The sequence below is a fragment of the Coregonus clupeaformis genome, chromosome 15, assembly GCF_020615455.1.
Source record: "Coregonus clupeaformis isolate EN_2021a chromosome 15, ASM2061545v1, whole genome shotgun sequence".
NCBI lineage: Eukaryota > Metazoa > Chordata > Actinopteri > Salmoniformes > Salmonidae > Coregonus > Coregonus clupeaformis.
Genome location: NC_059206.1, coordinates 17643412 through 17670103, shown reverse-complemented (window position 1 = coordinate 17670103; position 26692 = coordinate 17643412). Strand labels below are relative to the sequence as shown.

Genomic DNA, 26692 nt, shown 5'->3' with positions numbered 1-26692 from the left:
CTCTCTCTCTCTCTCTCTCTCTCTCTCTCTCTCTCTCTCTCTCTCTCTCTCTCTCTCTCTCTCTCTCTCTCTCTCTCTCCCTCTCTCTCTCTCTCTCTCTCTCTCTCTCTCTCTCTCTCTCTCTCTCTCTCTCTCTCTCTCTCTCTCTCTCTCTCTCTCTCTCTCTCTGTGTGTGTGTTTGTCTATCCTCCCCTCTCCCCACAGTGAGTCAGAAGAGCTTAGGGGGAGAGGTTGTAGCTCATGTTAGAAGGGTTGTATTCCTGTTTGAAGGGTTTAGGAAAGAGGATTTACCGGTATGTCTGGTGAGTGGGTAGGTTTTAGTCCTGTGGTAAAGTTATAGGGGTCATGGTGAAGGGATGATCTGGTATAGGTTTTGTGGTGGGGGTCTGAGTGAGGAGGTGGTGGCCCTGTTGGTAGGCCTTGGGAGGGGTGGAGCGTGGATGAGGTGGAAGAGGTATTCTGTCGCTTCTCTTCCTCCTGGAGCTAGAATTCAGCAGAAACCTGAGAGGATTGATCAGGGAGGGAGGGAGGATGGAGGGGAGAGAGACAGCCAGATAGCGAAACTCTCACAGTTCTGGTGACAACCCCCTGCCTCTAGTTCAAAGGCATAGCTAAGTATTTTTGTCACAGCTTCGGTAGATTTGTTCGTTTGTGTGCAGGAGCTTATTTTCGTGGATGCATGAGGTTGGGTTTCAAAGTACCTTTCAAACTGATCTTGTGGTTGTTTTCATTTAGAGTAGTGAGAGGTTTCCAGTTACACAGATTTAAGTTCACATCATCTCCAAGTATAGAACAGCCAACTTACAGTGTTGGCTCTTTATAGTAGAGTTATATGGAATATTGTAGCATTGTTGCATACAGTATTATCAGTGGAAAACCCAGTATATGTGAGACTGAGAGTAGTAAAACTCTTGTAGCTGTAGTTTGGTGGAGAGAGAGTCCTGGCCTCAGCTCGGTTCTGTTCTGGTCAACCACAACTCTTACTCTGATTGGACTATTCTCAGGAAGGAATTCTGCTCTCTGAGGTCTAGGTCCCGCCCCTTGAGCCCGGGGCGCTGGAGCACAACTCCATTCCTCTATACACACTCACGCACGCAGGGGGAAAGTGTGTGTGTGTGAGGGAGAGGTTGACAGTGTGTTTGAGGAAGAAGGAGAGAAAGAGAGTGACAAAAGCAGTTAGTTCCATGGATTGAAAGTGGAAAACAAGAGAGAGAAAGAAAGAAAGAAAGAAAGAAAGAAAGAAAGAAAGAAAGAAAGAGAGAAAGAGAGAAAGAAAGAAAGAGAGAATGAGAGAGAGAATGAGAGAGAGAAATAACAAAAGAAAGAAAGATAGATAGAAAGAAAGAAAGAAAGAAAGAAAGAAAGAAAGAAAGAAAGAAAGAAAGAAAGAAAGAAAGAAAGAAAGAAAGAAAGAAAGAAAGAAAGAAAGAAAGAAAGAAAGAAAGAAAGAAAGAAAGAAAGAAAGAGAGAATGAGAGAGAGAGAGATCTTCTCCCCCTCTGTTCTAGTGGCTGTTTTCTTTGCTGTGAGCCTGAGAAGGGGGAGGACCTGAACTCAGCACTCAGAGTCAATGCCCTTACTGGAGTCCACCGTGCTACACACACACACGCTCTCACACACACACACATTCTCTCTCACACGGTGACACACACACGCTCCCTCAGACCCCTGCAGCTACTGCAGCCTACTACTGCAGAACGGAGCAGAGGGAGAAACAGAGCAAGAGAGGGAGAAAGGAGGGGAAGTCGTTCGTTGTTACTACTTGTTGCTGTTTGCTTTCCGTCCAGAGCGTTGAGGATGATATTCCCTGTGTTTTCCTAGCGGGAGCTTGTCTGAGGTAAGAACCTCACTGCTTTTACCCTTTCTTTACTGCTTATGTTTCTCTGTGAGAGAGGGAAGGAGCAAGGGAGGAAAAGAAGGTAAAACGGGGGTAGTTTTTCGCTCCGGAGTTTGATGAGGTTTCTGAGGGAATGCTGGCATTGTGGAGTGGGAGTAGTAGGGAGGGAAGGAGAGAGAGAGGGAGGTGTGGAGGGAAGTGTTTCACGTGCCAGAGAGAACAGAGCTACCCTCGTCTGTCAGAGTAGAGCGGGAGAGAGAGAGCCCTCACTGAATGAACAGACTGGCCCCTCTGTAAGAAAAGAAAGAATGATAAAAGAGGGAGAAAAAGACTGAAAGTGCACAAATGGTCTGTTACATGTGTTTATCAACTCTCAGTTCTCGTAGTGGGACAAAACAGGAGCAGTGAAACACTAAACTGCTAGTGGAAAATCTAGCCCAGCTTTCTGTCTCTGTCTCTCTCTCTGGTCTACTTTGTGTTTCTCCATGCTGTCTCAAGTCTGCAGTTCTCTGATTAATGTTGCTCTCTCTCTCTGGTGTGTGGTTCTGGGGGGAGCTCTGTGTGATTCAAGACTGCTCCCCTACTTGCAGGGCCAGCTGTATAAATGTGACATTTATTTATAATTTGGAGTGTGGAGTCACAACACAGTGCAGTGAGGACTGAGGAGAGGAGAAGGTAGTAGTTAACTACTTTAGCAGTCTTGTCCCCACATTTTATCAAGCCTGCATCATTACAGTGTCTTCTGCCTAGTGCCTACAACTAGAGGCTGATTCCTGACTGTACATACAGTCATTCGAAAAGTATTAAGACCCCCTTGACTTGTTCCACATTTTGTTACGTTACAGCCTTATTCTAAAATTGATTAAATATAATTATTTTTTATCGATCTACACACAATACCCCATAATGACAAAGCAAAAACAGGTTTTTAGAAATGTTAGCAAATGTATTACAAATAAAACACTGAAATATCACATTTACATAGAAATTTAGACCCTTTACTCAGTACTTTGTTGAAGCACCTTTGGCAGCGATTACAGCCTCAAATCTTCTTCAGTATGACACTACAAGCTTGGCACACCTGTATTTGGGGAGTTTCTCCCATTCTTCTCTGCAGATCCTCTCAAGCTCTGTCAGGTTGGATGGGAGCATCGCTGCTCAGCTATTTACAGGACTCTCCAGAGATGTTAGATCGGGTTCAAGTCCAGGCTCTGGCTGGGCCACTCAAGGACATTCAGAGACTTGTCCCAAAGCCACTCCTGCGTTGTCTTGGCTGTGTGCTTAGGGTTGTTGTCCTGTTGGAAGGTGAACCTTCACCCCATTCTGAGGTCCTGAGTGCTCTGGAGCAGGTTTTCATCAAGGATCTCTCTGTACTTTGTTCCGTTCATCTTTCCCTCGATCCCGACTAGTCTCCCAGTCCCTGCCGCTGAAAAACATCCCCACAGCATGATGCTGCCACAACCATGCTCCACTGTAGGGATGGTGCCAGGTTTCCTCCAGATGTGACGCTTGGCATTCAGGCCAAAGAGTTCAATCTCAGTTTCATCATACCAGAGAATCTTGTTTCTCATGGCCTGAGAGTCCTTTAGGTGCCTTTTGGCAAACTCCATGCGGGCTGTCATGTGCCTTTTACTGAAGAGTGGCTTCCGTCTGGCCACTCTACCATAAAGGCCTGATTGGTGGAGTGCTGCAGAGATGGTTGTCCTTCAGGAAGGTTCTCCAATCTCCACAGAATAACTCTGGAGCTCTGTCAGAGTGACCATCAGGTTCTAGGTCACCTCCCTGACCAAGGCCCTTCTTCCCCAATTACTCAGTTTGGCCTGGCGGCCTTCAATGCTGCAGACATTTTTTGGTACCCTTCCCCAGATCTGTGCCTCGACACAATCCTGTCTCTGAGCTCTACGGACAATTCCTTTGACCTCATGGCTTGGTTTTTATTCTGACATGCACTGTCAACTGTGGGACCTTATATAGACAGGTGTGTGCCTTTCCAAATTATGTCAAATTAATTTAATTTACCACAGGTGTACTCCAATCAAGTTGTAGAAAGATCTCAAGGATGATCAATGGAAACAGGATGCACGTGAGCTCAATTTCGAGTCTCATAGCAAAGGGTCTGAATACTATTTCTAAAAAACGGTTTTTCCTTTGTCATTATGGGGTATTGTATGTAGATTGATGAGGATCTTAAAAAAAATTATAATCATTGAATAAGGCTGTAACGTAACAAAATGTGGAAAAAGTCAGGGGGTCTGAATGCTTTACGAATGCACTGTATACCGTGTAAGGACTTATCAAGCTTTTATACTGTATCATGTGGCATGGATTTTAGCGGCCCTAGTCTAGTTGTCGTGGTGATATTTTCTGTCCATTTTGGTAGTTGTTGTTGTGATACTGTATGTTCTCAGACTCTGTCTCTCGGCTGGCGCTGGCCAGGGCCGGGTCGTTGGTCAGTCATTGTTGTTCTATTAATAGTGTGGGCTGGGCCGGCTGGCAAGCAGCTGGGAGGGGAGCAGCCGGGAAGGGAAGGGAAGGAAGTCGCCTTGGAGCGGCTGGCCAGCCGGAGGAGAGGGATTACCCGGACCGCTGAGCGGGAAATATGGAATAACAGAACAGCGTTCCCGATGTGACAGTAATCAGTTGAGGGAATGGGAATGTAGAGTAACACCTGCTATGAATCTGATGTTACTCCTAATGAGGTGGACACAGAGCCTGGGGAGATATGGTCTGATACACTATATCCTCCGGAGAAACACTCAGCCTGCTACAGCCTGTAAGCAGGACCAACAGAGAATTACACTAGTCATCTTACTTTATTAGCTGCTGTTTATCCAGATATCACTCTACTTGAAGTGCATTTAAGGGATATCAGTAAACACTTTTTTGCAGTTTAAAATCTATACTGGTCCAGTGTGTTATGTTAACCACTGTTGCTTGTGCAGCTGGCTAGTACACACTAGCTAGTACACACTAGCTAGCTAGATAGCACACACTAGCTAGTACACAGTAGCTAGCTAGTACAACACTAGCTAGCTAGTACACACTAGCTATCTAGTACACACTATTTAGCACACACTAGCTAGCTAGTACACACTAGCTAGTACCTAGCTTCTAATTCTAAATGTAATTTCACCACCCCTGCTGTTGGTGGCGGTAACGCACAATCTTTTCTGGCATCATTCGACATCCTATCTTATCTCATATGTCTCACAGTGTCTGAGGCGTGAGAAGGTATCTGCTGGAGCCAGACCCTATTGGACTTAGAGGCACCAGGGGTTGCTTAACCAGGGGATGCTTAACCAGGGGATGCTTAACAAGCATTTCACTAAACCACAAACATTTCACTACACCCGCAATAACATCTGCTAAATATGTGTATGCGACTAATAAAGTTTGATTTGAACTCTTAAGTGGTCTGACAGCGCCATGATTGATTTGTCTGATAATCTGCTTCAATGTTTGTCTAAGGAGAGGAGCGGTAGCCACATAGCTCTCCTATCTTTTCCTACTTTCATTCCACTTTCCCTTTATTCCCCTCTTCTCTCCCTCCCTCTTAGTAATCTTGATGGGTTCCAAAGGAATATCAGGTTAACTACCTGTTAACTTTGTTGTTTCTAATGTTGTTGCCTGAAGAGAGTGGAAAGTGCAATCTGGGGCTTGAACTTGCTAACCCATGTTTAATGGTCTGTCTTACCTCCGTACCATGACCATTTACCATTACTGGCCTAGATCATCAACACCATGTAATGGATTATATGTCTGATGTTTTACTCTACTATAAATAGATCTTTCTGTATTTAACGTAGTGAATAAAGTGGCCTTTTTACTTCCTCCTTTACCCAGACTTTATTGCAGGGTCTGTGACTTGGTGTGTATGTGTAGAGACATGTCAGGTACTGCCGCCAACTGCACCATTGTGAAACGGTCTCTCTTGCAACACACTCTTGCTCCACGCTTTACAATGCTTTGTCTTGAACGGACTTGTTCAGGAGGACATTGTGTGATGCATGAGAAATTATAGATTACATTTATATCTGAATATGGAGAGACTTTATTATCCATGAGTCAAACATGTTTACTTTTCCCTAGAGCAGGAGTATTCCAATCTTACCCTATGAGGTCCAGAGTACTACTGGTTTTCTGTTCTACCAAATAATGGATTGAGTTTTGTAGACAGGCTTCCATTTGGGCTCTCCTCCTTTCCCCCTTCTCCTCTCTCCCCCTCCCTGGCCCCCCTCAACAAAAGGTGTAATTACTGCTGGTCGCAAACCACTGTGGAACAGAGAGAGAGAGTGATGTATGTATGGTTTCTTCTGCTATAGAGAAGACTATGTGTGTGCTTGCGTGAGTTCGTGCATGGCATGCGTTTGTTTGTGTATCTGCGTGTGTGTAAAAGGGTGCTTCATGCAATGTTCGTGTGTGTCCGGTTCTGTGTGTATGTGTCTGGTTCTGTGTGTATGTGTGTGTGTGCGTGTGTGTGTGTGTGCGTGCCTGTGTTTACACAAAGAGTTTGAGAGTCTGCGCTCCTCATTAAAATAATCAATTAGCTATTTTCATACCCTTCTGCCCCTCATTAGGCAGTATGGAGCTCTAATGAACTCTGCGTATCAACAGATTCATTGTCTCTCTGTTTTAACTAACTGTTTTAAGGCCATGAACTCCTGAGCTGTGTGAAGGGGCATGTGTCATGGCTACTGTGTCTGGTCCTGTGTGAATTGTGTAATGTATTGATCTTGTGCGTTTGTTTTGGTCCAGTGTGCTGGTCTAGTAGTGTGCCTCCAGGGTGAACGTTAAGCTATTTATTGTGTTTAGGTGTTGTGGGGTGCTACCATAGGCTGAGTCTAGCATTATTTTGGGGAGCTAATGCAAGTCTTCAGGTCTCAGGCACGGTTACTCATCACACAAGCATGCTAAGTGTTGTAGTTGTGTGTGGGTTTGAAACAGTACTGGCTGAGAGTGTTTAGGTGTGCTGGGCCTAGGCAGTTTGTCTGTGTGTGTGTGTGTGTGTGTGTGTGTGTGTGTGTGTGTGTGTGAGGACGGTAAGGAATGCACCGGTGTTGTTGTGCCAGATGCATCAAGCTGTGTGTGACGTTTGTTTGGCTCTTTGACCTTGCCACACTGTGGGTCACACACACACGCACACACACTCGCACACATACACCCTTAAACCCTTCTCCTGTGCCAGGGCCGGTCTGGGATTGTTCTGCACTCCTAGGTGGAAAAATAGGAAAAGGCTAATGGAGACACACACACATACCTATAGATAAATACACGTTAAACAATGTCAGACACACACAAATTTTAGACATACAAATTCACACAACCACATTTAATAGGTACTCTCGGTCCTTGTTTCACCTTAGTAGGGCTTGTGATAAACTGTAGTGGTGAATAGATTGAGCCAGGTCCTGTTCCTGTGTAGAAGTCATAGGTCACTAGTCACAGGGAAGAGAGGTCTTCCTGAAACTGAGTGTTAAACTAACTGGGTGGATTTTCCTTTCATAGCTTGGCAAGCATGGCATTGCCTGCTCTTTGTAATAGTCTGACACACACACACACACACAAACACACACCTATTCTTGTTTTGTGTGTATTTACTCTTTGTTTGAATGGTGTGATGGGAACTGTGCTGACTAGTGAAACCTTTATTTATCTCCAACAGGAAAATAGCTGTTGACAGAGCTAACTGTCCTTGATGTCGAGCAGAACTAGTTGTGTTGACAGGGATAACTGTCCTTGATGTCGAGCAGAACTAGTTGTGTTGACAGATATAACTGTCCTTGATGTCGAGCAGAACTAGTTGTGTTGACAGGGATAACTGTCCTTGATGTCGAGCAGAACTAGTTGTGTTGACAGATATAACTGTCCTTGATGTCGAGCAGAACTAGTTGTGTTGACAGGGTTAACTGTCCTTGATGTCGAGCAGAACTAGTTGTGTTGACAGGGATAACTGTCCTTGATGTCGAGCAGAACTAGTTGTGTTGACAGGGATAACTGTCCTTGATGTCAAGCAGAACTAGTTGTGTTGACAGGGATAACTGTCCTTGATGTTGAGCAGAACTAGTTGTGTTGACAGGGTTAACTGTCCTTGATGTCGAGCAGAACTAGTTGTGTTGACAGGGATAACTGTCCTTGATGTTGAGCAGAACTAGTTGTGTTGACAGGGCTAACTGTCCTTGATGTCGAGCAGAACTAGTTGTGTTGACAGGGCTAACTGTTCTTGATGTCGAGCAGAACTAGTTGTGTTGACAGGGCTAACTGTCCTTGATGTCGAGCAGAACTAGTTGTGTTGACAGGGATAACTGTCCTTGATGTTGAGCAGAACTAGTTGTGTTGACATGGATAACTGTCCTTGATGTCGAGCAGAACTAGTTGTGTTGACAGGGATAACTGTCCTTGATGTTGAGCAGAACTAGTTGTGTTGACAGGGATAACTGTCCTTGATGTCGAACAGAACTAGTTGTGTTGACAGGATAACTGTCCTTGATGTCGAGCAGAACTAGTTGTGTTGACAGGATAACTGTCCTTGATGTCGAGCAGAACTAGTTGTGTTGTGACATGGATAACTGTCCTTGATGTCGAGCAGAACTAGTTGTGTTGACAGGGATAACTGTCCTTGATGTTGAGGCAGAACTAGTTGTGTTGACATGGATAACTGTCCTTGATGTCGCAGCAGAACTAGTTGTGTTGACAGGGATAACTGTCCTTGATGTCGAGCAGAACTAGTTGTGTTGACATGGATAACTGTCCTTGATGTCGAGCAGAACTAGTTGTGTTGACAGGGATAACTGTCCTTGATGTCGAGCAGAACTAGTTGTGTTGACATGGATAACTGTCCTTGATGTCGAGGCAGAACTAGTTGTGTTGACAGGGATAACTGTCCTTGATGTCGAGCAGAACTAGTTGTGTTGACAGGGATAACTGTCCTTGATGTCGAGCAGAACTAGTTGTGTTGACATGGATAACTGTCCTTGATGTCGAGCAGAACTAGTTGTGTTGACATGGATAACTGTCCTTGATGTCGAGCAGAACTTGCTGTCTCTCTTTGGCTGTAGATAGTATGTGAGCTGTAGGGAGGTTAGGGACAGAGACCAGGGGCAGGAAATAGGGGTAGGGTTTTTTAGGACCCTGCCTCTTACACAGGTATGTGTGTGTGTGTGTGTGTGTGTGTGTGTGTGTGTGTGTGTGTGTGTGTGTGTGTGTGTGTGTGTGTGTGTGTGTGTGTGTGTGTGTGTGCATACATTCGGCTATTCAGGGTAGGAGATTTAGAGCCGGACACACAGAAGGAGAGTTGCTATTTTGGACTGGGCAGTCTAGACACACTGCAGTCGTGTGTGTATTCTTAGGAGTACACAGGAATACACACTCACACTACCAAGTACACTTAGTAATGGAACACACACACTGCCAAGTAATCTCAGAATACACTCTACAGAGTGGGACCATATGTACTCTTATTATAGTTTTACATTTTGAGTGTTTGTATTGTAAAACATAGTGTAGTGTAAATAAATAACACTGCATTACACTTGGCAGTGTTACTCAAATGTATCACTATGGGGTAATTAACACTCACAGTGTTATATATGTTTAACACTAGTGTTGATCTAGAGTTAACTCTATTATATATTTGATGCTGAAACCCTCATATTAAACACCAATGGTATTCACTAAGTTGATGGGTTATATTTAGGATATGATTTACAGTTTGTCATAATGTCCCTTCCTGACATAGAGTTCGCTAGTTGGGTTGGTCAGGGTGTGAACATCTATGTATGTATATCTATGTTTGCTATTTCTATGTTGGCGGGTGTGGTTCCCAATCAGAGGCAGCTGTCGATCGTTGTCTCTGATTGGGGATCATCTTTAAGTAGCCATTTGCCTACCTATGTTGTGGGATCTTGACTCTTGTTTGGCTTGTTTTGTGTGTAGCCATTGCTGAGCTTCACGTTACGTTGCTTTTGTTGTTTTGTCGTAGTTAACTTAGTGAATAAACATGTATGCATTGGTCCATCCTGTACTCAACGGCGTGACAGAAGATCCCACCACCAACGGACCAAGCAGCATGCCCAGGAGGAGCAAACACCCTGGACACAGCGGGAAGCAACATTAGTAGATGTCCTCCTCGGTTGGGGGAAAATTACCGAGGAGGAAGCCGTCCGTACGGTGAGGTAATGGAGGAGGGCTGGAGTCCGGATCAACGGCGACGCCAAGCAGTGCCGACGACGAATAAAGCCAGAGAGACAGCCAGCCCCAAGAAAATGTTTTGGGGGCGCACACGGGGTGGTCGACAAGCAGCAGGAGGCCGTGAAAGGGCTGACTGTGGAGGAGGAGGCCGCTATTTTAGAGGTCCTCCAAGACCTGCGGATCAGCAGTTTGAGAGAGGAGGCCACCACATTACGGGTGATGATAGCGAGGATAGAGCAGGAGAGCTCCCTTCAAAAGGAGGTGCTGCAGGAGGCCCTTAGGGAGAAGGAATTAGTGGATGCACGGAGAGAGGAGCTGGCCAGGCAACAGAAGGAGCGTGTGGTCTTGGAGGAACCAAGTTATGCGGAGATACGCACTGTGTCGCCAGTGCGCGTTCACAGCCCAGTACGTCCTGTGCCAGTGCCCCACACGTTACGTGCGAAAGTGGGCATCCAGCCAGGACGGGTTGTGCCAGCTTTACACTCCAGACCTCCAGTACGCCTCCACAGTCCCATACCTGCTCCCCACACCTAACCAGTGGTGCGTGTATCCAGCCCGGTACGCCCCGTAGCTGCTCCCGAACCAAACTAGTGGTGCGTGTATCCAGTCCGGTACGGCCCGTACCTGCTCCTCGCACCAAACCAGTCGTGCGTGTCACCAGCCCGGTACGCCCTGTGCCTGCTCCTCGCACCAAACCAGTGGTGCGTGTCTCCAGTCCGGCACAGCCCGTGCCTGCTCCTCGCACCAAACCAGTGGTGCGTGTCTCCAGTCCGGCACAGCCCGTGCCTGCTACTCGCACCAGACCAGTGGTGCGTGTTCCCAACCCGGTGCGGCCCATGCCTGTTCCTCGCACCAGACCAGTGGTGCGTGTCCCCAGCCCGGTACGGCTGGTGCCAGAGCAGTCCGCTCCACCGGTGTCTAGTCCAGCTCCGGTCAGCTGCTCCACTCCAGTGCCAGAGCAGACTTGTGATCATTTTGACCCCACGGGGTGAGATCTTGCGTGGAGCCCTAGATCGAGGGAGATTATCAGTGGTCTTGTATGTCTTCCATTTCCTAATAATTGCTCCCACAGTTGATTTCTTCAAACCAAGCTGCTTACCTATTGCAGATTCAGTCTTCCCAGCCTGGTGCAGGTCTACAATTTTGTTTCTGGTGTCCTTTGACAGCTCTTTGGTCTTGGCCATAGTGGAGTTTGGAGTGTGACTGTTTGAGGTTGTGGACAGGTGTCTTTTATACTGATAACAAGTTCAAACAGGTGCCATTAATACAGGTAACGAGTGCAGGACAGAGGAGCCTCTTAAAGAAGAAGTTACAGGTCTGTGAGAGCCAGAAATCTTGCTTGTTTGTAGGTGACCAAATACTTATTTTCCACCATAATTTGCAAATAAAATCATTAAAAATGCTACAATGTGATTTTCTGGATTTTTTTTCTCTCAATTTGTCTGTCATAGTTGACGTGTACCTATGATGAAAATTACAGGCCTCTCTCATCTTTTTAAGTGGGAGAACTTGCACAATTGGTGGCTGACTAAATACTTTTTTTCCCCACTGTATGCATTCCACGCTGCACCTTGGTCCAATCCTGTACTCATTGAGCGTGACACATATTTGTATTTATTTAATAATCATCTTATTTCATTATTTCAAATAGGTTGCCATCACATTTTCAACTCTACTGATGTTTTTTTTCACAATTTGTTTTTGTGTTACATAGGGAATGTGCCCACTCTGGTCTTGACACGTGCGCTATAGCCAACAGCTGGCAGATACAGTGCGGGTAGTCTACCTACTGTACATGATGAGATTATTATGGCAGCCAAGCATCAATCATAATGTGACCAGAATAAGACCCTCAATATTTATTGGAAATGAGCATCAAGCTCATCACCGTACACTTTCACCACCCTGTGAAGTTCATCATAACTTATTTCATCTGTAGTCGAATAAACTGCATGCTTTCCCGAGTCGTAGTGTGAGGACCACACAACAGATCATCGTGTGATTCCAGGTTTACTTCGATATGATGGTTATTACAGTATATCAATATTTGCGCATTAAGGGGTTTCCACCACCCTTTCTAATGTATTTTGTTTTGTCGACATTTGTAAACCATACCGACAAATGTACTGTTTCCATCAGGCCTGTCGTGACATTGTTTATGTACTTTGGATGAAAACCTGATTACTGTCAGGTTTAGGAAACTTGATAAATAAGACTACCTAAACCATTTAAACCTGAAGAACCTTTTCAGTAATATGTGCCATACATCTAACTAACTGATTGTAAATGTATGTTATCTATCTTTGTGTAACATAAGATTAATCAATCAATGTACCTGCAAAAACACAGTTATTAAAAACAATCATTTTTTTTAACCTGCAGTAGAGCATGCTGGGAAATATGATAATGATGGGTGTGGTTTTGATGGGACTGTTTTACTCTCCACAGTGTAAAAAGTTTAACTCTGGTTATTAACACCAACATTGGGAGTTATTTTACACCACTGAGTGTTAATTTCATTCTTACAGAGTAAATTGAACTCCTGAAACAACACTACAAATGTTGTGTATTTGCTCTGTCTGTCTGTCTGTCTGTCTGTCTGTCTGTCTGTCCCTCTCTCTCACTCTCTCACTCTCACACACACACACACACACACACACACACACACACACACACACACACACACGCACACAGTGATACATTCTTTTTAGATTAGCAGGAGGTTTGTTTCCTTTTCTCATAGTCGAGCAGAACATGGTGAGAAAAAGAGAGGAAAATGAGAGAGAGAGAGAGAGAGAGAGATAGAGAGAGAGAGAGAGAGAGAGTAGTGTGGGAAGCCCCTTTCTGAGTTACCCTGGTTGGTGCGTATAATGTTCACTGATTGGGGCGTTCATTCTTTAGTGGCTTTGAATCTCTCTTTGTACAATCAGCAGCGCCTGCCTGCTTTTTCCACAGAAAACAACCTTTAAAAAGAGAACATGTTATAAAACAGCCTTTAAAAAGAGAGCATATTAAAAGCAGAGAAACTCACTGCTGCAGCATAATTAAATGATCTACTGAAACAGAAACTACAGTAATAACATGTTGTTTCCCTACCTTTAAACTTCTGGTTTACTCCTTCTCCTTTCTCTCTCCTTAAACAGCACTCTGAAAGCAAACAGGTCATCATGGGTAACACCCAGCAGGTCCCAGACCAGACCAAGCACATGAACACAATTCAACCGCAATGCAATGACAGCACCGTCAGCAAGTGCAGTTGGTACTGACAATTTGACTACAATTTGAATAGCAGCAAGCGCTGAAGTTTTGAAGTCCAATCCAAACAATCACGACCTTCATTCCCACTATAACTCTCTTTTTACATCCTTCTACCGTGTCTGGTTGTTTGACTAGGGATTTAGCTTGGAGCTACACAGTATATTAAATGACAACAGGATTACTCAGATGAGAAGGCCAGAGAGGAGATGACAGACCCACATATTGGCTATTGGATGTGTGTGCAAGTGTGTGTGTGTGCCTCCGTGTGTGTTCGTGTGTGTGTGTGTGTGTGTGTGTGTGTGTGTGTGTGTGTGTGTGTGTGTGTGTGTGTGTGTGTGTGTGTGTGCCTCTGTGCTCGTGTGTGTGTCTGTAGTGTATTGGATGTGTGTGTAGGGAGTTATGTCTGTGATCTGCTCAGGATTGATTGGAACAGATTTTCCTGTGTAAGCGTTTGTTGGGATGTAAACAGCACAGAGGTATGTAGGACACTCATGCTTTAATCCTCTCTGTAGTCCCTTTGATGTAGCTGGACTCAGCTGGACTCAGCTGGACTAGACTAGCAGTATCTATGCTGACAACACACCTGTGTCTATCTAAGACAGTGGTTCTCAACTGGTTTTGCCTCGTGACCCAAATTGAACCAGGTTGTCTCAGTCGCGACCTAATATTCGCATCGTGAAAAATAATCACCAAAATACAATCTGGATAAACAATTGTTAATGCTATATTGATAATAAATGTAGCAATTATATGACAAGGGAACAACATTCCCACCTCTTTCATTGTCAGTAAATACTTTTTGCCCATATTGTTGATGAAGAAAGTCAATAAACTCACTGGTTTGAGACCACAAAATCAACCCAAATGGCACTGCTAATACTGTAGCTTTATATTGAAAATACTGAACATACTGTGATTGAAGAAAAAAATGCAGAGATTAAATTATGTACAAATCTAAGTTTATTATCATTTCTATACACTTTCTAACTGGTTTAAGTTGTTTAAGTTCAGACTGGAGTATTTATTTGTATTTTTTACTCAGACACCCGCAACCCATTCAAACCTCCCGGTCGCGACCCACCAGTTGAGAATCGCTGATAACATATACACTACCAGTCAAAAGCTTTAGAACACCTACTTATTCAAGGGTTTTTCTTTATTGTTACTATTTAATACATTGTAGAATAATAGTGAAGACATCAAAACTATGAAATAACACATATGGAATCATGTAGTAACCAAAAAAGTGTTAAACAAATTAAAATATATTTTATATTTGAGATTCTTCAAAAAGACACCCTTTGCTTTGATGACAGCTTTACACACTCTTGGCATTCTCTCAACCAGCTTCATGAGGTAGTCACCTGGAATGCATTTCAATTAAGAGGTGTGCATTCTTAAAAGTGAATTTGTGGAATTTCTTTCCTTCTTAATGCATTTGAGCCAATCAGTTGTGTTGTGACAAGGTAGGGGTGGTATACAGAAGATAGCCCTATTCGGTAAAAGAGCAAGTCCATATTATGGCAAGAACAGCTCAAATAAGCAAAGAGAAAGGACAGTCCATCATTATTTTAACACATGAAGGTCAGTCAATACGGAACATTTGAAGAACTTTGAAAGTTTATTTTAATGCAGTCACAAAAACCATCAAGCACTATGATGAAACTGGCTCTCATGAGGACCGCCACAGGAATGGAAGACCCAGAGTTACCTCTGCTGCAGAGGATACGTTCATTAGAGTTACCAGCCTCAGAAATTGCAGCCCAAATAAATGCTTCACAGAGTTCAAGTAACAGACACATCTCAACATCAACTGTTCAGAGGAGACTGTGTGAATCAGGCCTTCATGGTTGAATTGCTGCAAAGAAACCACTACTAAAGGACACCAATAAGAAGAAGAGACTTGCTTGGGCCAAGAAACACGAGCAATGGACATTAGACCAGTGGAAATTTGTCCTTTTGTCTGGAGTCCAAATTGGAGATTTTTGGTTCCAACCGCCGTGTCTTTGTGAGATGCGGTGTGGGTGATTGAATGATCTCTGCATGTGTATTTCCCAGCGTAAAGCATGGAGGAGGAGGTGTTATGGTGTGGGGGTGCTTTGCTGGTGACACTGTCTGTGATTTATATAGAATTCAAGGCACACTTAACCAGCTTGTCTACCACAGCATTCTGCAGCGATACGCTTTGCGCTTAGTGGGACTATCATTTGTTTTTCAACAGGACAATGACCCAACACACCTCCAGACTGTGTAAGGGCTATTTGACCAAGAAGGAGAGTGATGGAGTGCTGCATCAGATGACCTGGCCTCCACAATCCCCCGACCTCAACCAAATTGAGATGGTTTGGGATGAGGCGGACCGCAGAGGGAAGGAAAAGCAGCCAACAAGTGCTCAGGATATGTGGGAACTCCTTCAAGACTGTTGGAAAAGCATTCCAGGTGAAGCTGGTTGAGAGAATGCCAAGAATGTGCAAAGCTGTCATCAAGGCAAAGGGTGGCTATTTGAAGAATCTCAAATATAAAATATATTTTGGTTACTACATGATTCCATATGTGTTATTTCATAGTTTTGATGTCTTCACTATTATTCTACAATGTAGAAAATTGTAAAAATAAAGAAAAATTATTGAATGAGTAGGCGTTCTAAAACTTTTGACCGGTAGTGTATATACACACAGTGTCTGTAGTTTGGTGCGATGGACAGGGTTCACCAACTTTGCCCTCTTGCCTTGAATCTCTCTCTTTCTCTCTCTCGCGCAATTTTTTTTTCAACACCTTGCTCTTCCTATGCCAGTCTGTCCCTCTCCTCTTTCTGACTCTTTCTTTCTCCTTCTGTGTTTCTCTCTCCTATATCACACCATTAGAACAAAACAACGTCCCAGTTGCCCTTATTGGCAAAAAGTTCCAACAGAGGGTTTGAGATACAAGACTTGGGGGCCTATCGTGAACTGTCAGCAGAACCCTGTGGTCGCCCTGTGGTAGCTAAACCCTGTGTTAGCCCTGTGGAACCTATACCCTGTGTTAGCCCTGTGGTACCTATACCCTGTGTTAGCCCTGTGGTACCTATACCCTGTTAGCCCTGTGGTAGCTGTAGGACCCTGTGTTAGCCCTGTGGTAGCTGTAGGACCCTGTGTTAGCCCTGTGGTAGCTAGACCCTGTGTTAGCCCTGTGGTAGCTAGACCCTGTGTTAGCCCTGTGGTACCTATACCCAGTGTTAGCCCTGTGGTACCTATACCCTGTGTTAGCCCTGTGGTAGCTGTAGGACCTGTGTTAGCCCTGTGGTAGCTGTAGGACCCTGTGTTAGCCCTGTGGTAGCTGTAGGACCTGTGTTAGCCCTGTGGTAGCTGTAGGACCCTGTGTTAGCCCTGTGGTAGCTGTAGGACCCTGTGTTAGCCCTGTGGTAGCTGTAGGACCTGTGTTAGCCCTGTGGTAGCGGTAGGACCCTGTGTTAGCCCTGTGGTAGCTAGACCCTGTGTTAGCCCTGTGGTACCTATACCCTGTGTTAGCCCTGTGGTACCTATACCCTGTGTTAGCCCTTTGGTACCTATACCCTGTGTTAGCCCTGTGGTAGCTGTAGGACCCTGTGTTAGCCCTGTGGTAGCTGTAGGACCCTGTGTTAGCCCTGTGGTAGCTAGACCCTGTGTTAGCCCTGTGGTACCTATACCCTGTGTTAGCCCTGTGGTACCTATACCCTGTGTTAGCCCTGTGGTAGCTGTAGGACCTGTGTTAGCCCTGTGGTAGCTGTAGGACCCCGTGTTAGCCCTGTGGTAGCTGTAGGACCTGTGTTAGCCCTGTGGTAGCTGTAGGACCCTGTGTTAGCCCTGTGGTAGCTGTAGGACCCTGTGTTAGCCCTGTGGTAGCTGTAGGACCGGTGTTAGCCCTGTGGTAGCTGTAGGACCCTGTGTTAGCCCTGTGGTAGCGGTAGGACCCTGTGTTAGCCCTGTGGTAGCTAGACCATGTGGTCCCACTGTTGGACCTTGTGCTAGCTGCACAGCCTCAAGTGTGTGTAATTTGTTTCCATGTGGGTCTTTGAATCAGAGTGGCCCACCAGTCCAGAGCAGTGTGGGGTAGAGATAAGACAGGATCCCACACCCACAGGGAAGACCACTGGCTGGGTGGACAGCTCAAAGTCACTCAGTCAGTCAGACTGCCAACCATGTGTGTGTTCTCTATGTCTATATCACACGCACATTTGTTCTTAGCACTGACCATTGGCTATTGGCTACTGATGTGATGCAGTATTGGCATAACTCTTGGCGAGAGTGTTGTGGTAGTGCCATGCATATATAGTATGTCATGGACAGGAAAATGGATTTCATTCCCAGCTTTGGTTGTTTTAAATCCCTCTTTCCCTAAAAACATGTGAATACCAAACACGCTATACTGAAAGAGGGAAAGCGAGAGAAGGAAAGAGAGAACAATTTTCCATTGTGGTATGTGCCTTCTAACCCAATCTGTAGAAGTCTTTGATAATGTGAAGCCATCTTAATTCTTAATGCCCTGACTGCCCTGTCTGCACGTTTAGCAGAAAGATTGTTAGTGACTTTGAGATCTTCAGTGAAGTCCCTCACCATCACTATCTACTGTCTAGGGTCCTATCGCTTTAATACTGAGCATGATGACGTTCTCAAACACACACACACGCACAGACACACACACACACATACTCACACTCACACACACACGGAGAGACACACACGCACACACAATCACCCAATTGGAAGTCTGTTAACTGACCGAACCACAAAGTGGTTCAGTCAGATGATTATCAGTGAGTCATTGAACATTACAGTTAACTGGAGAGAATGAACACTGACCATTAACCATAATTTGTAGTCATAACCAATTTACTAAGTACCCTGACTGTTGACTCGGTGTAACAGAGTGTAACCACTAACTGCCAGGTCAGAGGTATAGTTACAGAAGGATCTGACCCTATGACCTGAAGTTAGGTCACTTGACCTAATTATGAAACATAAGACATGACACAAAAACTGCAAGGAACTACAGTTTTCCTCTCTTTCCCTCTCTAGAGAATATACGTTTCTGTCTCAGATTGATCAGTGGGCACTGGGCAGGGTGGGTGAGGTCTATAAATAAATCTCTACATTAAATATAAAACCTGAGAGTTGAACAGAGTGTTTCATCATGAGAGCAGATTCATTCAGACACCACCATCAGGTCAATTATTCATCAGGTCAGATGACCTGACAGGACTCAGGACATAGTGACTAAGAGATGCTGTATTATTACAGAATATTATGGCCGTAGGACTAAGTGGACATACAGTGCATTCGGAAAGTATTCAGACCTCTTGACTTTTTCCACATTTTGTTACGTTACAGCCTTATTCTAAAATGGATTAAATAGTTTTTCCCCCTCCTCAATCTACACACAATACCCTATAATGACAAAGCAAAAAAAGGTTTTTAGAAATGTTTGCAAATATATATTTTTTAAAACCCCGGAAATATCACATTTATATACACTACCAGTCAAAAGTTTGGGCACACCTACTCATTCAAGGGTTTTCTTAATTTTTACTACTTTCTACATTGTAGAATAATAGTGAAGACATCAAAACTATGAAATAACACATATGGAATCATATAGTAAACAAAAAAGTGTTAAACAAATCAAAATATATTTTATATTTGAGATTCTTCAAATAGCCACCCTTTGCCTTGATGACAGCTTTGCACACTCTTGGCATTCTCTCAACCAGCTTCACCTGGAATGATTTTCCAACAGTCTTGAAGGAGTTCCCACATATGCTGAGCATTTGTTGGCTGCTTTTCCTTCACTCATCCCAAACCATCTCAATTTGGTTGAGGTTGGGGGATGGTGGAGGCCAGGTCATCTGATGCAGCATTCCATCACTTTCCTTCTTGGTCAAATGGCCCTTACACAGTCTGGAGGTGTGTTGGGTCAATGTCCTGTTGAAAAACAAATGATAGTCCCACTAAGCCCAAACCAGATGGGATGGCGTATCGCTGCAGAATGCTGTCTTATCGCTGCAGAACGCTGTCGTAGACATGCTGGTTAAGTGTGCCTTGAATTCTAAATAAATCACAGACAGTGTCACCAGCAAAGCACCCCCACACCATAAAACCTCCTCCTCCATGGTTTACGTTGAGAACTACACATGTGGAGATCATCCGTTCACCCACACCGCGTCTCACAAAGACACGGCGGTTTGAACCAAACATCTCCAATTTGGACATCAGACCAAAGGACACATTTCCACTGGTGTAATGTCCATTGCTCATCTTTCTTGGCCCAAGCAGGTCTCTTCTTCTTATTGGTGTCCTTTAATTGTGGTTTCTTTGCAGCAATTCGACCATGAAGGCCTGATTCACACAGTCCCCTCTGAACAGTTGATGTTGAGATGTGTCTGTTACTTGAACTCTGTGAAGCATTTTATTTGGGCTGCAATTTCTGAGGCTGGTAACTCTAATGAACGTATCCTCTGCAGCAGAGGTAACTCTGGGTCTTCCATTCCTGTGGCGGTCCTCATGAGAGCCAGTTTCATCATAGTGCTTGATGGTTTTTGTTCAAATGTTCCGTATTGACTGACCTTCATGTGTTAAAATAATGATGGACTGTCTTTCTCTTTGCTTATTTGAGCTGTTCTTGCCATAATATGGACTTGCTCTTTTACCGAATAGGGCTATCTTCTGTATACCACCCCTACCTTGTCACAACACAACTGATTGGCTCAAATGCATTAAGAAGGAAAGAAATTCCACAAATTAACTTTTAAGAATGCACACCTCTTAATTGAAATGCATTCCAGGTGACTACCTCATGAAGCTGGTTGAGAGAATGCCAAGAGTGTGCAAAGCTGTCATCAAGGCAAAGGGTGGCTATTTAAAATATATTTCTGATTTGTATAACACTTTTTTGGTTACTACATGATTCCATATGTGTTATTTCATAGTTTTGATGTCGTCACTATTATTCTACAATGTAAAAAATAGTAAAAATAAAGAAAAACCCTTGAATGAGTAGGTGTGTCCAAACTTTTGACTGGAAGTGTGTATATACATTTGCATTATGAGGTATTCTGTGTAGATTGATGAGGAGTTTTATTTATTTAATCAATTTGTCACGCCCTGGCTCTGGGGACTCTTGTATGTTGAGCCAGGGTGTTAGTTTCTTTGTGTAGTGTCTATGTTTCGTTTTCTATGTTCTGTTCTAGGTTATGTGTTTCTATGTTGGCCGGGGTGGTTCTCAATCAGAGGCAACGTGAATCAGCTGTTGCTTGTTGTCTCTGATTGGGAACCATACTTAGGCAGCCTGTTGTGCACTTGTGTTTTGTGGGATCTTGTTCCGTGTTGGTTTGTGTTGTTAACCGAGGACTTCACGTTTCGTTTGGTTGTTTTGAATTTTGTATCGTGTTGCCAGTACACTATTAAAAAGATGTACGCATATCACGCTGCGCCTTGGTCCGTTCATTATGACGATCGTGACACAATTTTAGAATAAGGCTGTAACGTAACAAAATGTGGAAAAAGGGATTGTGTCTGAATACTTTCCGAATGCATTGTATACTGGAAAAAACTGGACATATACTGGACATATCCACTGAGAGAAATTGAGGAGACCGTACAGATGACAGTACATTTTGTGCGGCTGGATGGTCAGAAAAATCTTAAGTTTAGTGTTTGTGGGTGTGCAAGTGTGCGTGTATGTTTATGATTTTGTTTGTGAGTTCATTACAGTCATTATGCAAGTTTGTGTATGTGTGTGTGTGTGTGTGTGTGTGTGTGTGTGTGTGTGTGTGTGTGTGTGTGTGTGTGTGTGTGTGTGTGTGTGTGTGTGTGTGTGTGTGTGTGTGTGTGTGTGTGTGTGTGTGTAATTGTCTATTAAGGACAGGCAGTGGACCTTTGGTGCCAGAAGTTTTTTGTGTGTGAACCTCTTGAGTGGTTGGTTTCAATCAGGCAGCCTTCATTATTGCAACCCAACAGTCCCTCTCAGCTCCTTTCAATTCTCCCCACACTCCTCCTCCCTCTTCCCACTCAGCCTTTTATTTTCTTTCCTCTGTTGTTGTTATTTTTATTTTCTTTAATTATGGATCTCTCTCTCTCTCTCTCTCTCTCAGAATTGAACCCTACTTTTCCTCACTCAAAACTTTCCTTTTCAACTCTTTTGGCATGGTCAATAGTTATTTTTTGATTAATGTTACTTTTGAGGTACTATTAGCACTGTTTTTGCCATCCAGCTGGTCCTATTGCAAGAGGATAGTTATGACTACAGCAGTGGTTTTTATACTTTTCCTCGTTTAAATAAGATTTGGTTCAGGTGATCACCTAATCAGTACCTAATTCAGTAGAATGAGGTGTGCCTGTGTTCAATTCAACAGACACTGGAATGGAATTGCTGTCATACATGTAGAGATGCTGATTTAAGAAGAATTTGCAGTGGTCTCTTAATTTTTTCCACAGCTGTATATATAATTTGAAGCATAACTTTTCAGTATGTATGGGTGTCACAAACGAGACTCCCGCTGTTCCTCCTGCTCACCACCAGAGGGAACCCTCTCCTGAGTATTAAACCCCTGAACTACATTTCCCACATACCTGGCTCTGATTACCGTTGCACCTGACTCCCATCAGTAGACTATTTAGGTGCTCTCAAACTCTCTCTCTTTGCGAAGTCTTGTTTACCCTGGTGATCATTCCTGAGCGTTTTCGCCTGTGTCTGTCTACCCGTGGATTTACTCTGGACTGTTTTTCCCTCCTTGATTCTTTGCTGCCTGCCCTGGACTATATTCTTTACTGGACTGATTTTTGTAAGCTTGCTGCCTGCCCTGACCTTATGCCTGTACCTGGATTACGAGTTGCCTTATCCCTACTGTTGTGTCTGCTGGCGATTGACCCTGTTTGTACGACTCAAGATTGTAATAAAACTGCAAATGGATCCTCACTCTCCTGGAGCGTCATTACAGAAGACTTCGCCAACACACGATCCAGCAGCTCTGGTTCAGATGTCCACGGAGATCTCCACTCAAGCTCACCAACTCGCCATTCATCAACAGCAGCTAACCCATTTAACTACAGTAACAGAGGAACTCGTCAGGACGCTACAGAGGTTGCCGGTGTCGCTAACGAACCCAGCCCCTCCTCCACCGAACGCGAGTGTGGGCGCTTCTCCACCACCGTCACTCACAGTTAACCCACGTCTGGCTCTCCCTGATAAGTTCGACGGCAACCCAACTAAAAGTAAGGGATTTCTACTGCAATGTTCATTATTCATTGATCAACAACCAGCTATGTATGTCACCGATGCCAGCAAGATTTCCTTGGTATGCTCACTCCTCGCTGACAAGGCGTTAGAGTGGGTGACGGCGGTTTGGAGAGAGGATGGCACTGCTTTTCCATCGCTTTGGTACCTTTCTTCAACGCTTCCGGGAAATATTTGAACACCCGGAGGGAGGTATGAGAGCTGATGACCGACTACTTGCGTTGAGCCAGGGCAGGAATACCGCAGCAGAATATGCTTTGACATTTCGCACTCTAGCAGCTCAAACCGACTGGGTGGAGAGCACACTTAAACTGCTCTTTCGCAAGGGACTCAGCTTGGAGTTGCAATCCGAACTGGCCTGCCGAGATGAAGGGAAATCGCTGAATCAATTCATCGAACTAACCATTCAGATTGACAATCTGATTCGTTCACGTCGTCCACTCAGAACGGTACCCACCAGCACACAATACCCGGTCACTCTGTCTCAAACTGAACCCATGCAGCTCGGATATACTCACCTGACTCCGGGAAGAACGAGAACGCCGCATACGTCAACATCTCTGCCTCTATTGTGGTCAACCGGGCCATCTGAGGGCGTTTTTTGCCCCACAAGACCACCTCCTCGTAATCCCTCTTCGGTGAGTCCTTGTGTTCAAGCACATCATTCCAGTTCTTGCATCAAAGTACCTATAGTATTATCTCTAGAGGGCAATCATATATCCACATCAGCTCTAGTAGACTCAGGAGCAGCCGGAACTTTATGTCTCACGAGTTTGCCCAACAACAACAACTCCCATTAATCTCCTGTAACTCTCAATTGGCAGTGGAGGCGCTAGATGGACGGCCTCTCGCGATGGGAGGGTCCTGCACACCACCGTGGACCTTCAACTACAGACCGGTACCCTTCACACTGAGGTAATTCGTTTCTACGTCATCTCATCACCTCATAACCCGGTTATTCTTGGACTCCCCTGGCTACGTCAACATAATCCCCTCATCTCATGGAGGGAGGGTCGTATCATCAAATGGGACCCGTCATGTCACTCCAACTGCTTAACTGGCAGCCCTTCACTCTCCATTCAGACCGTCACGCTAAAGGACGAGCCGGCCCTTTTCCCCACTCTTCCCATTGAATACTCTGACCTCATCGAAGCTTTTAGCAAGACCAAGGCGATGGAACTCCCCCCTCACCGATCAAGCGACTGTTCCATCGAACTATTACCAGGCACAACACCACCGAAGGGCCGAATCTTCCCCCTATCACAACCCGAATCAGAAGCCATGAACAACTACATCGAGGAGGAACTTTCGAAGGGGTTCATTAGAACGTCGACATCACCTGCAGCCTCTGGCTTCTTCTTTGTTAAAAAAAGACGGTGGCCTACGCCCTTGTATCGACTACCGGGGTCTCAACGACATCACCGTCAAGTTTCGATATCCTTTACCGCTGGTACCAGCTGCCCTAGAACAACTCCGCCAAGCCAAGTACTTCTCCAAACTGGACCTCCGCAGCGCCTACAATCTCATTCGCATCCGGGACGGTGATGAATGGAAGACAGCCTTCTCTACCAGCACTGGGCACTATGAGTATTTGGTGATGCCTTTCGGGCTGTCCAATAGTCCGTCCGTATTTCAGTCGTTTATCAATGACGTCTTTCGGGACATGCTTAATCGTTGGGTAATTGTTTACATCGATGACATTCCGTCTATTCCAACACCTATGAGGAACACGTGCAACACGTGAGAACAGTATTACAACGACTCATTGATCACCAATTATACGCCAAAGCAGAGAAGTGCGAATTTCACCAGACTTCCACGTCTTTCTTGGGCTACATCATCAACCAGGAGGGAGTCGCCATGGACGAGAAGAAGGTCAAGGCCGTTCTAGACTGGCCACTGCCAGTAACCTTAAAGGAGTTACAACGCTTCTTGGGATTTGCGAACTTCTACCGACGCTTCATCAGGAATTTCAGCTCGGTAGCCTCTCCCTTAACCTCTATGACTAAGAGAAATGCACCACACCTCACCTGGTCAACTACAGCACAGGAGGCTTTCGCAGAACTCAAGTCACGTTTCACATCTGCCCCCATCCTCCACCACCCCTAATCCTGAAATCCCGTTTACAGTTGAGGTGGACGCTTCTAATACGGGCATTGGAGCCATCCTCTCACAGCGGCACGGATCCCCACTCAAGCTCTATCCGTGCGCCTATTACTCCCGCAAACTTAGTCCAGCCCGAACAGAACTACGACGCGGAAACCGAGAACTGTTGGCCATGAAAGCAGCTATGGAGGAGTGGCGTCATTGGCTGGAGGGAGCTAAACACCCGTTTGTGATTCTAACTGACCACAAGAATCTGGAATACTTGCGATCTGCCAAGAGACTGAATCCCAGACAAGCGAGGTGGGCTCTCTTCTTTACACGATTTGACTTCACCGTTACCTATCGTCCCGGTTCAAAGAACACCAAAGCAGACGCATTATCACGCCAACACGACGGTGTAGTTCCCACTGAATCCAAGGAAACCCTGCTTCCTGAGTCATTAATCGTGGCCCCTATTCAGTGGGACATCATGACAGAGCTCACCCAGGCCAATTCACAAAAGACCCCTCCTCCCGAATGCCCCCCTAACAAAACTTTTGTACCTCAGGATCTCTGTCAGAAAGTGCTACAGCAAGTTCACTCCGTACTCAGCTCCGGTCATCCTGGAATCGCTGCCACTGTTCACCTGCTTCAGAACAGCTTTTGGTGGCCAACCTTGCGGGCAGACACAATAAAATTCATTAACGAATGCACCACCTGTAACACAAGCAAACATCTCAGACAACTACCATCGGGCCTACTGCAACCACTGCCAGTTCCCCACCGACCATGGTCCCATCTTGCCATAGACTTTATTACCGATCTTCCCAAGTCCAATGGGAACACCACAATACTCACTGTCATAGATCGCTTCTCCAAGGCCTGCCGGTTGATTCCACTTCCCAAACTGCCCACAGCATTGGAAACAGCCGAACTCATGTGCAACCTTGTGTTTCGCTTCTATGGCCTGCCTGAGGACATCGTGTCGGACCGGGGCCCCAATTCACATCCAGAGTATGGTCAGCATTCTTCCAACAACTCAACATCAACATTAGCCTCCCCTTCAGGATATCACCCACAATCTAATGGTCAGACAGAACGCCTCAATCAGGAGATCACCCGGTTTCTCAGAGCCTACTGTCATCAGAACCAAGCAGACTGGAGTCGATTCCTCATGTGGGCGGAGTATGCACAGAACTCACTCCAGAAACCCTCCACCGGTCTAACTCCATTCCAATGTGTAATGGGCTTCCAACCTCCCCCTATTTCCATGGTCAGGGGGAACCCACCGAGGTACCCTCTGTCAACGATTGGCTCCAGAGAAGCGAGGACATCTGGAGTCAGGCTCACACCCACTTGCTACGTGCTGTCAGGAGACAGAAGTTGCAGGCCAATCGTCACCGTCGCCCCAATCCCGAATATACTCCAGGTCAATGGGTCTGGCTATCCACTCGAGACCTACGCCTCAGACTTCCTTGCAAGAAACTCAGTCCCAGGTATGTAGGTCCCTTCCAAATTGTTAAACAGATTACACCAGTTTCCTTCCGTTTGGCATTACCCTCTAATTATCGTATCTCTCCCACTTTTCATGTATCACTTCTCAAACCCGCTGGTGGTCCGAGAGCGGAGGAGGAGGAGCAGACCAGTGATCAGGGCCCCCCACCCATCTTGGTGGACGGCGAGGAGGCATATCAGGTTCGAGATCTACTCGATTCCAGACGCCGGGGCAGGCTCCTCCAATATCTGGTGGATTGGGAGGGGTACGGACCGGAAGAGCGATCCTGGGTTAATACAGAGGACATACTCGACCCCGCACTCATGACTGAGTTCCATAGGACGCACCCGGAGAAACCGGCCCCCCGACCTCGAGGAAGACCCCCGGCGTCGTTCGCCTCTTCGCGTCAGGAGCCGCTCGCAGGGGGGCTCTGTCACAAACGAGACTCCCGCTGTTCCTCCTGCTCACCACCAGAGGGAACCCTCTCCTGAGTATTAAACCCCTGAACTACATTTCCCACATACCTGGCTCTGATTACCGTTGCACCTGACTCCCATCAGTAGACTATTTAGGTGCTCTCAAACT

General features: G+C 45.4%; 1 protein-coding gene across 4 annotated transcripts in view; it reads left to right on the top strand.

The window, feature by feature from the left end:
* Positions 1–1476: 1476 nt before the first annotated feature.
* LOC121582699 (disabled homolog 2-interacting protein-like) overlaps positions 1477–26692 on the top strand; it is a 203612-nt gene continuing 178396 nt past the window's right edge. For all 4 annotated transcript variants that reach the window (XM_041898714.1, XM_041898710.1, XM_041898709.1 and 1 more), the window contains exon 1: positions 1477–1836. The gene's annotated coding sequence lies outside the window, so the exon portion shown is untranslated. The remainder of the gene's footprint in view (positions 1837–26692) is intronic.